This window comes from Eulemur rufifrons, chromosome 7 (assembly GCF_041146395.1).
Source record: "Eulemur rufifrons isolate Redbay chromosome 7, OSU_ERuf_1, whole genome shotgun sequence".
NCBI lineage: Eukaryota > Metazoa > Chordata > Mammalia > Primates > Lemuridae > Eulemur > Eulemur rufifrons.
In genome coordinates, this window is record NC_090989.1 from 45,620,335 (window position 1) to 45,635,140 (window position 14,806).

Consider the following 14,806-nt stretch of genomic DNA (forward strand, 5'->3'; position numbering starts at 1 on the left):
TTATTTTCTGCTAGCTAGTAAACAACTAGTTATAAATCTTTCAACCAAAATGTTACTGAATGTAATTTGAATAAGGAACATAGAGACAAAAAAATTATTAATGGTAAGACAAATAATCAATGTCATAAAACATCATGAGTAAATTTGAATAACTGTTCAAATGTCAGATTTGTGTTTATGATAAACATCTTAATTTTTTTATTGCACATATCATTAATCTTTCTTCATATCCCAGCACATGGGAGGCTACTTTGTGACTCCCAGATATATCCAATTGAGAATGAGCTTAGCTACAAAGGAAGCAATTGAGGCTTTGGGCTCTTGAGGCAAACAGATGGGAATATGCATGTAAAAAACTAAGTCCAGTGTAAACTTAGCACATATGGAGGTATTATTATTATCCACATGGCACTATTGGATATTTTCTTAATAGATTCTTTTAAAGTCCTTTTTTATAGTTGTAGACCTTTTCTAGACCAATAAGTTCTTAAGGAGAGGAGGGGATTTTGCCCCTCAGGGGCATTTGGCTAAGTCTAGAGACACATTCTTTATTTTCACAGCTGGAGTGAGGGGTGAGAGTGGGTAGTTCTACTAGCCTCTGGGGGGTAGAGGCCAGCGATGCTACTTGACATTCTACAATGCACAGGAGAGGTCCCCACAGTGAAGAATTATCCGCCCTGAAATGTCAGTAAGTATCAAATTTGAGAAACCTTTCTCTTAACCATGATTTTTTCTTCTCTTGGAGCCTGGTATCACCCAAAGAAATTAGGATCTAACCTGAGCCCCCGCTAGGTGTTCTACAGGGCAGCCTGGTGCGCTGAAGAGCGCAGGAGGTTTGCAAGCTCACTAGCTGTGGTTCCCCCTCTTGTCGGCTTGAGCGAGTTGCTTAACCCCATTGAGATTCCTTTAAAAAAAAAAAAAAAAAAAATCTGCACAATATGGGTCACACCTACCTCATAACGATGTGCTGAACACTGAATCAAATATATGTATACACACACAAATATTCAGTAAAAGTCTCTTTATTCTTTCCAGCCTACCCATCCATCCCCTCCCCACGCTCCCAGCTCTCAGTACTTCATCCCCCACCCCCAAGTCTCAGGTTCTCTCTTTTAAAATGCTTTCATTCCTTTGGTGGCAAAAATCAAGCTTGGGCCGGGAAGTGAGTCACCACTCAGCAGCGAAAGGAGCTTGTTTTTCTTTCTCTGAATGCATTTCTTAATAATTTCGGGACTGATCCTTTAGCCGCGCTTGTTGGTTGAATCCTCTCTTAATATTTAAGACACACTGAGAGCTGTGGCACCAAGACATTTTCCAAATGTTAGGAATGAGAGTGTTTTAAATACCGAAAATAACCAGAGGGCAGAGAGCCCTGAAATCCTATGTTACATAAGCAGATGTTGGACGGCCGAGGCCGGTTCGGAGGTTCCTTTCTCCACAAGCCAATCTCCGCTGATCCTCCCCGACCTTTGCCGGATTTACCTTAATGCAGCAGAAGTCACCAGAGGGGCCTCTGGATGCTGCAGGCTACCGGCAGCCCGGGGAGAACTCTCTTGTCAAATAAGCCTTGCCGGGGTGCTGAGGGACGGGGCAGGGTTTACCAGCGGGCGGTGGGACCGGGCTGCCGTGTCCGTCCCGCCGGCTCCAGGTCCGGGTCCACCCAGCACTTGGGCTTGGCCACTCAGACGCCCGGCTCCCTCTGCTCTGCCTGGCTTATGAACCCTTCCCTTCTCCTGAACCGTTATTTAGCTTTTCAAATTCACAGGAAACACCTTTAATAATAAGTCACCCATAACTCTCACCCCCCCACCCCGGAAAAAAGGCAAGTCATGCAAAACCAGAAAACAATCCAACCCTCCTTTCCTTCTATATCTTGCGCCTCCCTCTCTCTCTCCTATTCACCCCGCCCCCCCCAACCTTTCCCCATCTGCAGTCTAGATCTCTCTCTCTATTTCTCTGGTTCTCTCTTTTTTCTTTCTCCCTCCCTCTCCCGTTTCCACTCCTTCCTCCGCTGTTACCCCCCTCCCCTTCCCTGTCTCTCCTCCCTCTCGCGGGCTCCCGGCTCTGCCCTCTCCGCCCCTCCCCAGAGAAGAGTGTCCAGCTCCTCCCGAGGCTGCCCGCCCGCCGCTCCTTCCCTGCCCACCTACTATGAGGAGCAGCTCCTCCCACCTGCCCATAAAAGCCAAGTGCATGTTACCAGCAGCGGATCAGAGCACTTCCCCGGTCCTCTCCGTGGGAGCCCGCGAGCCTCTCTCCCGCATCTTACGTGCTCAAGGTAAGGCAACACTTCTGCAGGCAGCTGACCAGCCAGGGGTAGCTGCGGGGCAGTAAGTTATGTCTGGTCAGTGCGCTTACTGTTTGGTTAGAACCGGTTCCTACGGATGCCCGATCAGCTGCTCATTTAACTAGCAACTGGTTTGAAAACAAACTTCTGTTTGAACGGTAAAATAAAAGCTCCTTTGGGGCAGAAACAGCAGCATAAATATTGCGAAAACCTTTTCTCTTTTGAAATCACTTTTCCCCCCCTCCCTTTGCTGACTGTTGCTGAGGTTAAAATGTATCTGTTTGGGGCGTTTTACTGACGTTTTTCATTGCAAATATTTCACATATCAGCGGGGGCAAGGGAAACTTTGTCCCATTGTCAAAAATGTACTTTAAAAGAACACAATTACCTTCCTAAAAATAGCGCAGTCAAAAGGTCTGCTAACAATTTTGTGATGTTTTCCAAACCCCCCAGACAATTTCTGTGAGTCCTTTAAAAAATATCTTTCCAGGTTTAAGCGCTTGGAAAAAATGATGTGAACGGGTGCCCTTTGCACAGGGACAGTAATCAGGTGGCTGGGAGATAGGAAAGAACAGATCCAAATTTACAAGCTAGGGCAGAATGTGCTCTCACAAGGCTATCTTTTCACGACATCCTAAAATGAGAATTGTTTTGGAACTAAGAAAGTGTATAAAAGAACTTCATGAATTTCTATACACACATCTAAACATAAAGCGTTTCAATATGTTTCACAGTAAGAGAAAAATACAGGCCAGATTATACAATACTTCTGTGTACACCAGATGGTTATAAAGGAAGATCAGCTAGAAGGGCTTTGGAAGTTTTAATCCTGCTTGCCACCCTCTTTTCCCTCATTTAGGGAATTAAAACCTATGATTGGCACCCAATTCTCACAGAGATAGCTAGTGTTTAAGCTACTCTCTTTAAAATATATATATATATATTTTAGACATATATAAGAACATAAATATATGTCTTCTTATTCCAGAGGTAGAATGAGTGCCATGCACCTGTGAAAGGAAAAACATACTCCACAAATACTTCTCTAAAACCAGACACTTGGTCCATGAAGTTTGCCATGGCAGTCTGTGGGCTGTGTGGAATGAAACTCTCTCATGTGGGAGAAAAACCCTCTTCGAATGTTTCGTCTGGGGAATTGCACAAGACCACTTAGAAAAGGCAAACCAAAGCTGCCAATCAGTTAACCAAACCACTATCTTAGCCCCTAAGGTTCTCAAAATAAGAGGAGAAATGTTTCACTTTTTCTTTCTTTCTTTCTTATTTTTTTTTTAGTTTTTTAATATTGTTTCATGTTAAAAGGAAAAACTCATCGAAGCTATAAAAAATTCTCCTCTATTCAAGAAATGACAATTATTAGAAATTTAACTTAGGTCCTCCAAATCATTTCTCCTCATCTTTTGCATATCAAAAGAAATAAAAATATTTCAAAGTTCTATTTGGGATGGAGAAGATTCAATGCTATTATTATTCAAATGCAAGAGTTATACATAAAGTTTTCTGTCATGTTAAATTTTTTTTCATTGGAAAAAATTATTGCAAGGAGTGTGGTTTCCTTTAAGCAAATGATATAAAGTTACTATTGGCCAAGATAATATGTGACCTGAGCATATTTAAAACGCCACACTGCAGACTAGTTGTTTCATATCTGATGTGAGCGGGTAATCAACCATGACAGGAGCACAGGTATGGGACAAGGCCAAACCAAGTGTGTGGTACGTCCAAGTTCATTTTTCTTTTATGGTAGTTCCTGACTCACACCCATCATCACAAGGATGAAAATACACTGCTTTATTCACCAGATCCCCTTCAGGGAAGTTATCTTTTCAGGGGAAAAAAATGTTCCCAAGTTTAAAAGAGTTCTCTGTTACTCCTAAGTTTGGGGATGAACAGTGTTCTCCAGGGGTTTACTTCTGCTTTTTCTGGCAATTAACCCACTGGACCAGCTATGAACCATTTAACAGTAACTGCCTCCCCTATGTGCCATCAAGTTCAACCCCCTAAATAACTGAGTGAGATCATCTGAGATTGCTCACGACCTAACTCCCCCAGAGGCAAAGCGATTCTTTCGCCAGAGGGTACATATCCGACAAGATAATACCACCTTTCTTAAGATTTTAGGAAAACCAGTGTTGAGATTTCCTGTAGTCATCCCAGTGTCTCCCTTTCTGCTAGGATGTGCATACCCAAGATGAGTCTCCTCTTTTTGCCGTTATATAGCTGTCCTGGGATCAGGTTCATGGCCATACCTATCCAACACCATTGCTGCAGGCTTTGAAGAACTCCTTAATGTTTCCCAAAAAAGATAAGATGAGAGGCTGCCCCTTTCACTAGAGACACAAGGAAGGTGCTCTGCTGATTTGAGGGCCTGCTACACCTAGGGAAACACGCACTTCTACTGTTGTCAAAATTACAAAAGGGTATCCTTTCCACAATCAGAAAGCATATGCCATTTTATTTCCATTTGTGAAATAAAAATCAAGGAGAGCAGGACGAATGAATACAAAATTGAGAGGGAACCTGATGGAATCACAAAAGTGCACTACTAGAAGAGAAAGATTAGGATCTCTGTCAGAAACACAGCTTCTCGGTACCCTCATTTATATGGAATACAAAGGAATGGGAAAGAGCCAAAGTCCGTGTCTGCTCTTGGGTTTTTTGTTTGCTTGCTGTTCTTTAATCAATGAGTATTTCTACTAATAAGTTAAGATCCATCTCCACCATGCCCTTCTGCTTAATCCTCCTTCTCTAACAGAACAGAACAGCTCAGTTGTAAAGACCAAAATGATTTCAGGTTTGCCCCACATTAAAATCCACAGGAATTTGCCAGTTATAATTTTAAAAGCTGTATTATGAGTATAAAAACCTCAAAACATATTCTTAACTAATGAGGGGGTCACATCCACAAAACCAACCCTAAGTCTTCAGAGGGGTATAATGTTGAGGACTTATTTGCAAGTTGGAAGTTAGAAACAGCAGTTTACTCCTTCTTACCCAGGTTACCCACCTTGGTATGGAAACTTACAGTGTGATTGACACAACCACATTTCCCAACCTCTGGTCCTCCAAGTAATCCTCTGAGAACCAGGTCTTTCTGCTTCAACTGTGCTCTCTTCAACCAGTCTCCCATAAACATACATGTGCATAATTTAAAGAAGGTACAGATCTTGAGATTTGAGTACAATATCGTGAGAGGTGCACTATTCTAACTATTGAGTGAAAAAATCTAAAGGACAGGAGAGAAGGAGATTAAGGGGAGAATGAATGCCCTTCGGAATTTAGAGAATCTTTCTCTTTAGCTTTGTGTGAAAAGGCTCTCTGAATACCTAAAGCATCTAGGAATATACATTTTTAAAAAAGGATCTGCTCACAACTTTTGAGCTGCTCACAAAATGCTAAGGATAATGAAAAAGATCTTGCGGTGACCTGGCAGTCATTAACAGCAGTTTACACCCCATGGTACTAAATTATAGCTCTGCTAAACTTCCGCTTGCTAGAGAGATAAGGAGTGGGGAGTGAGAGAGAGTTAACGTATTTCAGCACCAACAGAGACTAATCAGAGATTCCGCTATTGCTTTAGAAATTGCGTTTGCTGTTTGAGGGAAGAAGTTCTTTCCGGTCTTTCCTCAAGCAAATAGATTTGCAGGAAGGGGGTTAAAGGGAGTCACACAAGGTAAGAATGTCTGTAATCTAGAGACCCCGTATTGAAATTCACAAAGCCATTGAAATTGTATTGGATCAAGCGGAAGTGAATAAAACAAAAAATGTTCCCCAAAACTGATCACAGAGTAATCAACTAAAATAATAATAATGAACTCTAACTCCTCAAGTCTAAGAGCAAAAGCAACAACTGTAGCTGATTATGTAAAATATGAAAACACACCTGATGATTCACCGTCAGCATCCTTATTTATTCTGGGCTCACTTCCATTATCCTTCCTGGAAAACAAAAACGGGTCCTTCTCTCCTTCAGCACAACCTTGTCAGGATTTGCAGAGGCAGCCCTAGTCCCTCTGTGCCACCTCCTTCCTTCTTTCACTGAAAGAAATCTTTTCAGTTCTTACGGATCACATTTCTGGAGTACCATTCATACCTGTGGCTTTTCTCATTACCAAAAAATTTTCTCATACTTCTCTTAAATAGGATATAAATTTTAACCCCATCAAATTAAAAAGTTTCACATTTTTTTAAACCTTAATTTATATACTAAAAGAAAGGTAACTGAAAATTGCTACTTGCCTCCAATAGAATCTCTGAGATGAGGTTTCTAAGCCATTTTATTTATCCAGTACCTATTCTAACTTCTTGGGAATTAAAAAACCTATTTAGAGAATTACACAGTATAAATGCTGGAAGAGACCTTAGAGCCAATTTTCTGAGAAAGGTCAGAAAAGTGAATGTCTTTCCCAAGGCCACTCAGATGGGCATAGCACAACCAAGGCTGGAATTCATGTAGCCAAACTCCAGTGAGTACTTGATCTTGGAAAACTACAATGTGCCTCCCCATATAATGTGAATTCAAGGTATCTATAGCTATGATGAGCTTTCTGTAGGAACTCAACATATAGGGTTCTCCATAACCGTAGCTTGGTTGAGGTTTGGACTAAAGCTATAGCTCTATCTCCAAATGTCTAGGAAACACTGATCCCAACCCTTGTGAAGAGTGAAGTCTCTGATCATCACCGTCACAGGGACCTTGTATGTTTTTCTCCATTCCAGGACTTCGTACATAGTAGCTGGTTGGTAAATCAGTGTTGAGTGGGTGAGTGAATCGGAGGGAAAAAGCTAAGTAAAAAATATCCATTTTTCTGAACTCCTCTCATAAAAGTCCCTATAAGAGATCTGTAGGGACTTTTGGGACTCAGTTCTCAAATGTATTCAGCAGGGATGGGGAACCTGCAGCCTTGGAGACTCAGGTGACCTTCTGGATCCTTGAGTGTGGCCTTTTGACTGAATCCAAATTTTACCGGGCAAATCCCTTTATTAAAAGGATTTGTTCTATGAAGTTTGGATTCGGTCGAAGGGCCACCTTTGGGGATCTGGAGGGCCACATGTGGCCTTCAGGCTGCAGGTTCCCAACCCCTGCGTGGTTTACCTGAGTTCTAGCAATTTTATTATTTTTTTAGAGCAGGCTTAAGATCTAGTTCCAATATTCATGTGGCCGAACAAATGTATTAATGTATTACGTGACAATTTACAGCATAACCTTCCTCTTCTCCAACCCAACAGACAAGATATTTCCAATTTAACCACCTTGTACCTTCTCAGGGGCTACAAGGAAGGGGGTTAAAGGGAGTCACACAAGGTGAGAATGTCTATGATCTGGAGGTCCTGTGTATTCAAGTCCACAAAGCCTTTGAAATTGTGTTGGATCAAATGGAAGTGAATAAAATAAAAAATGATCCCAAAACCTTTAACCCCCTTTGATGAGAAAAAGGGCAAAATATGCATAATGGACAATCAGAGAAAATCTTGAGGCATAAGACAAATTTGACAGACGGGTGTTGGGGGGCACGGGGAGGATCAGGGACCAAGAGTGTGGAGGCAGGGTGGGGCACCTAAGGGAGTTCATTCGTCTGAAACACAAGAGGGAGGGTCTCCAGAGAGTTTTGAGGTGTTAGAAGATATTTTAATATGGTCATATGAACCCAGAGCTTCTCAAATGTTTGAGGGATAAATTCCTGTTTGAGTCAGGCTTCTTTTAAGTACACGGCCATTTGAAGAATAGATCACACAGGTGAAAGCTTTATAAGCATTACATCTATTAAAACTCTTTTTACCCCTAGACGGGACTTTTACGGGAAAAGAGCCTCATTTGACCTCTTTTTGGACTTGACTCTGACCCAGGATACAAACTTCATGGATGTCAAGTCATTGAAATATTCTCTGCTAAGATAACAACACGATAATTGGTTGGTAGTACATAAAGTTATTCTACCAGGGAAAGTGATGAAGGTAGAAAAGAATATTCACTTGTATCATTTCTGGAAACAATTTACCCCGAATAAGTGGACAGATGTTATTCCAGATGCTTCTTCACTTTCCTCTAAAGCATGCCTGACAATTGTTTGCATATCTTTGAAACAGTAATTGTGTTTCTAAAATTGATTTATTGTAAGTTAAAATTAACATAGTCTATGGCTAAGCAGCATTGTTAAAACATTCTTTTAAGTAAGCCTTTCTTAAAGACTGCTTCTCTTAAGCTTTCCATTGATGTGTTTACATCATAGGATATTTGGGCATTGGATCATCTCATGTGCTGAGACGAAAGACAATTAATCACTTCAAGTGCTACTTTTCCAACTCTAACTGAGTAGGCCTGGGTGTGGGTGTCAGCTGTCAGCTTCTCCAGGAAATAACATGTATCCAGCCTGCTGGGGAGCTTCTCCAGTCCCCTCTACTTCCATAAAACAGCTGTTTTTCTGGAAGTTTGAGCCAATGACCTCCGTAATCGAGGTTTGCTTGGTGTCCTAAGGCAACTATGGCTGGTTTACGCAGAACTTTCACTGCCCGGAAGCAGAGGGGTTAAGCCGGCAGCTGCATTCAGTTCAGCAGAAGGACTTGGCATCTTAAGAGCTGGCTGAAGAGCATTGTCTGTGATGAGGTAGGTGGGGCACATTTTCCAGCCATCACCCCCTTTAATAGGTTCCTCCAGCTATCATGCCGTGTACACTTTGTGATAAACCTAAACTTGGTTCTTAAATTCAAAATGATGGCTATACATTATTCTATTTCTTTCAATATCTCTACTTAGCGAATGCCCAGACTTAAAGTCCAAGAGTCACAGTGTTCATCAATGCTATCGATCCAAGTAAGTGGCCTCTTGTTAAAACGCAGACATAAGGCCAAGGACACGAAGGGAGGCACTAGGTAAGGGCTAAGAATTCGTGAGTTAGCTGGCCAAGATTGTTGAGGTTGGAAGAATGAGGGAAGAAAGTAGATCTGGAGCAAAAATACACTATTGAACCCACAATTCCGGTTTAAAAGCATATCTAGTCCCTCTTCCAGCCCCCAGTTTATTCCAATCCCTGCTGCCCAAATGTGTGGGGAGAGAGCGCGTTCACCAGTAGAGGGAGCCAGGGAGCTGAGTGTCTCAGTAGGAAACTGACCTGTTCCTAGAGGGGGCCTGCTGATGCGAATTTTTCTGATTAAAGGCAGAGCAAAGTGTCCTTTGCAACCAGTGCTGAGATGTACCATTGTAGTACATCACATTGTTAGTTTTCCTTTTTAAAAAAAAAAATCCTAATTTAAGCCCTTAAGAATAAATCACCCACATTTTAGCAATGCCAGAAATGTCCAGGCTTGTAGAAGTTTATTTAAAAAAAAAACCAAAGCAATCGTAGAAAATGTTCTTTCCAGGGCTGCCACCAGCCAAGACCAAAATCTAAATGCTCAATTCAGTAATAAACAAATCCTGGCAGCTGAGGGTCAGCAAGAGACAAGTGCAAAGACTGAGGAGTATCTGCTGCCACCAGACCCACCCTGTCAGCAGGAGAGGGGAAAGGGAGCTGTGGGAGAGAAGACAGAAATGGGCCAGACAGGCTTCTCCAACCCAAATGGCCCAGAACCTGTTCCCCTGCGTCTCTCCAGGGAGCAACCAGGACCTTGCCTGGACCTAAGTGAATACCTTTCCATCAAACGTTTCCATTGCACAGCTGTGTTGGGATGGCTTGTTAAGACTTGAGACACTTGCATAATTCAGAACTCTTTGGGGGAGAGAGATCAATTAGGACCATAAGGAAAAAAATCCTTGGCACACCAGAGAAGGGCTGCTTGCTTTGCAAAACTTATGACAGTCACAGCAAAACAGAACAATCCTCTCTCTAAGGCTATTTCTTCTGTCAATAGAGATGAAGCTATGGAGTTGGCATGTATATGACTCAGGAATCCACAAGAAAATCTTCAGTTTTTTAATCTGAAAAACACCTTGACTCTCTCTGGGGTGACGGAGAAGAAGAACAATTCTCAATTAACCACTCTCTTTACCATTTAGAGACGCAGGAGGTCTTGCCAAGCATTTTACAGAATGATACTACTTAAGCATGCATTGTTATGGTTATTTATTTAGTATGGTAAATGCATTATAGTTACAACACCTGGGAATGGCTCATGGTATTTATACAGAACCAAAATGGGATAAAATTTCAAATAGGCACATAACCTTCCAAGATGTAGCAAGAGCATTCTTCTTTCTGAGAATGTAGGTCAATCCCACATGTCTCAAAAGGCCAGGCAAGGTCAAGGGTAAGTGGAAAGGGAAAAAGAAACAATAATTAAATCATGACTTAAAGAGTCTCAAAAGGCCTATATGCTTACCAATCCATATTTTGACACCAGCCAAAGGGGAATTTCTCACACACTAAAAATGGTTTGTGATCTAAAATTCTGTTTTAACTAGAGAAAGATGACTTTTTTAATAATGACTATTGTGTAAAATCTCTTCATTCCCCTTCTTCAGCATTTTCCAAAGTGCATTTTGAAACACTACTCCCTGGGATTAGTAGGTGTTTATACAGAAAAAGATTCTGTGGTCAAATAAGTTTTAGAAACACTCAATAAAACAATATTAAACAATTTTATTCACTGCAAGACTTCACAGAGACCTTAATAGGCTATGTACATTTTCATTCTTCAAAGATGTCATAATAAAGTTCCCTGAACCTGTGTGATGACAGATCTCTCTTACCTGAGAGCATCTTTCAGGATTGGTATTCTATGGAACAGTTTGGGAACACTTTCTACCTCATTTTTTCAAGATCTCTTGGTATTTTCAGTGTTGCTAGTTATGTAATATGCACTGACACTATAGGATATGTGCTGTGTCAAACCATAAAATAAGCCAATGTGGCATATTTCTAAACCCAGCTGAAAAAGAAACAAAAGAAACACACAAACATGCCTTGTATCTATGGTTCAGCTCTCTATAACAATAACAATAATAGCAGGAATGCCAGAATTATTATTTAAGTTTCTCTCTCTCTCTCTCTCTCTCCCCCCAGAATTATTATTTAAGTTTCTCTGTTTCTCTCTCTCTCTCTCTCTTTCTCTCCTTCATATTCAACTTTCATTTCTCCCAAAAAGATCTTTAGAACATTGGACAGATTGAAATTCTCTCTTTCTTCCCTCTTCCTCCCCATTCTCTGGATATTGTGTCATAAACACAGAAGTGACCAATAACGAGCAATGAATTCAATCAACAAGGAGCCTAGATAATTCTGTGAACTAGCTCATCAATCTCTGAGCTGAAATTCTGTTTTATCTTTACCATCATTATTTAAACAAGATCATTGGCCAAATATCTTTGAGCATTTGCTTTCTCAACATCAATAGGGAGTGAATTTCTATAATGAGAAATTCACACTCATCTTCTGATATAACTTACTATATCAGAGATTATTTAGTTTATTTATGATACTCAGACCTTCCACCCCATAAACTTTACTATTTCTCTTTGGGACTTACCGTGGGAGTTCTCTTTCCTCTTCACAAAGTTATTGCCCAGAGGCCAGTATCCCAAAAGGGGCAAAGTTGGTTATCTTCTCCTTTAAGACAGTAAGTAGCTCATAGTCATCCGAGGGAGAAGTAAGAAACTCAAACACAAAATTAGTAGTTATGATAATAGATAATATTTATTAAGTGTCTAATCTATTCCTCATACCAACCCTACGAGGAGGGTATTATCATTACCACTTTAATGATAAGAAAAACTAAACCTCCACGCAGTCAAGCAACTTGGCTATGGCCACACAGCTAGGAAGCAGCAGAGCCAGTATTTCCATCCAGGTCACACTCCAAAGTCCATCGTCTTCTTGCTCCTCCGTGCTGCTTCTCATGACGTCTTGTCCTATCATAAAAGGAAGAAAAAACATCAACTCCCTGTGACAACGCCTCTGACTCATAAAGAAAGTGAGAGAATTCCAGTGGCTCTGTTCCTAGACACTGCTGACTGGCTCTGTTTCTTGTTTAATACTGTGATTTTAATTTCTTTTGCTTTTTTGTATTTCTTTGTATTTCTTTTCTTTTTGGCTATCATTTCGGAGCCAAAAAAGTAAGGCCTATGTAATTAGAAAAGCAAAAATAAATAAATAAATAAATAAGCCATCATTTATTTCTCCCTGGGGTAATTTTTAAGAGCTAAGGTTTGTCCATAAACTCTCCCCAAGTGATGATCATAAGCTGCTTGGCGCCAATCTGGTAAAGAGAATGACAGCCAGCATGTCATTCTTAAGGCAGTAGAAATTCCCATGATTACAGGAGAAACGGGCTAGAACAAAGGCACTTTGGTGCATTAAATAAACTTGAATCTGGCTCCCCAGATCATTCTTTTTGGCTTTACTGTTGCTGTAATCCATAGCCAGATGCTGAGAGTCAAGACAACTTAAACGATTCCTCCAAGCCATGTGAGTCAGCTAGGCAGATGTCTGTGTTGTCTACACCTGCTGCTTAGCCTGCAGTGAGTGTGTACATAGAAATAAGTATACCTCGAACCCTTCCTTTGTGATACGACAAAGACAAAAGAGGAAAGAAACAAAGCCTAGCTCTTTCCCCATGCTCACATTCTGCTGTACTTTTTTGGTTTTGTGCTTGATCTTCCCTCTCTGCATGTAGTATTCCCCACATAATCTACTGGATTAATTTATACTCTTCTAAGATTCAGATCAAGTATTGGAGATTCAGATCATGTCTTCTCCTCTGGGAAGACATGCCGCAGCCAGCCTGCCCCAGGCTGCCCCATGCACCTCTTCCGGGCTCTCTCATACTCTGTGCACAGCCCTGTCATGGTGGTCTCCACTCTGTAATGGTCTCGGCTTAATTCATGTATCTATACACATCTCCATATATGTCTATGAGCTCTTCGTAAAAGGTGTTTATCTCTGTTCCTTCAGCACTTGGCACATAATAGAAATTTAATAAATGTAAAAAGGAAGAAATAAAAAATAGGAATGGGGGAATAAAATGGGTGATGGTGAATGAGAAGGCTCTAAATATGCTTTTCTCTATCCCATACATTGTGCGAAGAAGATACAATTTGCCTTAAGTTCATTCTTGAAGACTTCATATAATAAGGGTATTTCCAGACATGGTGGAATCTTCTTTCCATCCTAAAATGTTCCTTCATTAAAATAAACATTTTAGAAAGAAGAAAAGTTCAAATAAAATTTATAATACCCTGATTTCTCTAGAGCTTCATGAAATGATCAATAACTGATCCCAATCTTCCCTATGGTTTTCTGAGAGGACCAAGAACTGAGCTTCCATATCTCCCCTCCTTCTCCCATAGCATAAATATACATGCTCATGCTCTCTCTCTCTCTCTCTCTCTCTCACACACACACATACACACACACACAGTGTTACTGGGCTTTGATTCAACTCTAGAGCTAACCATGGGGCACAAGATGAACTCCCATTGGTGTACTAATACTATTATAAATTTTGACCTTGTATTACCAAATTGCACAAAGAATAGTTATTTGGTGGGTGGCTATTGTCCTAGAACTGTTAGTACCCTGCTCAAAACTATTCAATGACGTTATGAAATATAGAACAAACCACCTTAGCTTGACAGTCATCTTTCAATCTGTGTCACCCCAACCCTTTTCATCTTCAACTCCCTCAAGTTTACAACAGGAATTTTCCCAATGGGCTATTATTCCCCCAAGCATTCCTTTTCTTTTCTCTACCAAAAGTGTCCCCCACTCTCCTTTTCACTTGTCCAAGTAACCATAATTTCAAGGTCCTAGTAAAGCCTTCCTAAATATTGCAACCTGCATTGATTCTTCCTTATTCTCCACTGACAAGTGGTTAGTATGAATGTCAGTAACATGTTGCCTATATGCTGTGTTGAGTAAGTCAGGGCTGTGCAATAGAACTTTCGGCAATGATGGAAATCTTCTATATCTGGGCTGTCTAATATTAATATGATAGCCACCCATCACATATGGCTACTAAGTACTTTAAATGTGGCTAGTGCAACTGAGGTACTGAATTTTTAAAATTTTAGTTTAATCTCTTTAAATTTAAAATTAAATAGCCACATGTGGCTAGCCACTACTGTATCGGACCACACAGAATATTTAACTTCTTGTGCTCCATGGCTTGTATCTCCTGGTAAGAATATAAACTACTGAAAAATTGAATAAGATTTTTTGTATCCCCAGTGAATTCTATGACCACAGTAATGTTCATTAAATGTTGTGATCAATGCATTGCTTGACTACTGGGTCTGCCTCTATTAAAGAGGTTCTCTCCCCTATATCTATAATTTTAATAATATTGTACAAATGATATCTGCTTTATTTTTTCTTTATTTTAATGGCTTAAAATCCCTCGGAATGGCACCACATCACTACCTGGATGCTTTATCACCATACAAACAAAATGAGATGAGGAATGATTTGAACTGAACCTCTGAAAGAGAAAGTTTCATTTTCATTATCATCTCATTTCTTTTCTCTTTGGGGGAAAAGCATGGTTTAAACACCTGCTGAGATATAGAATTGC

General features: G+C 40.6%; 1 protein-coding gene across 1 annotated transcript in view; it reads left to right on the forward strand.

Moving 5' to 3' along the window:
* The first annotated feature begins 2,236 nt into the window (after positions 1–2,236).
* COL8A1 (collagen type VIII alpha 1 chain) overlaps positions 2,237–14,806 on the forward strand; it is a 142,724-nt gene continuing 130,154 nt past the window's right edge. Inside the window, exon 1 of the mRNA XM_069472529.1 lies at positions 2,237–2,275. The gene's annotated coding sequence lies outside the window, so the exon portion shown is untranslated. The remainder of the gene's footprint in view (positions 2,276–14,806) is intronic.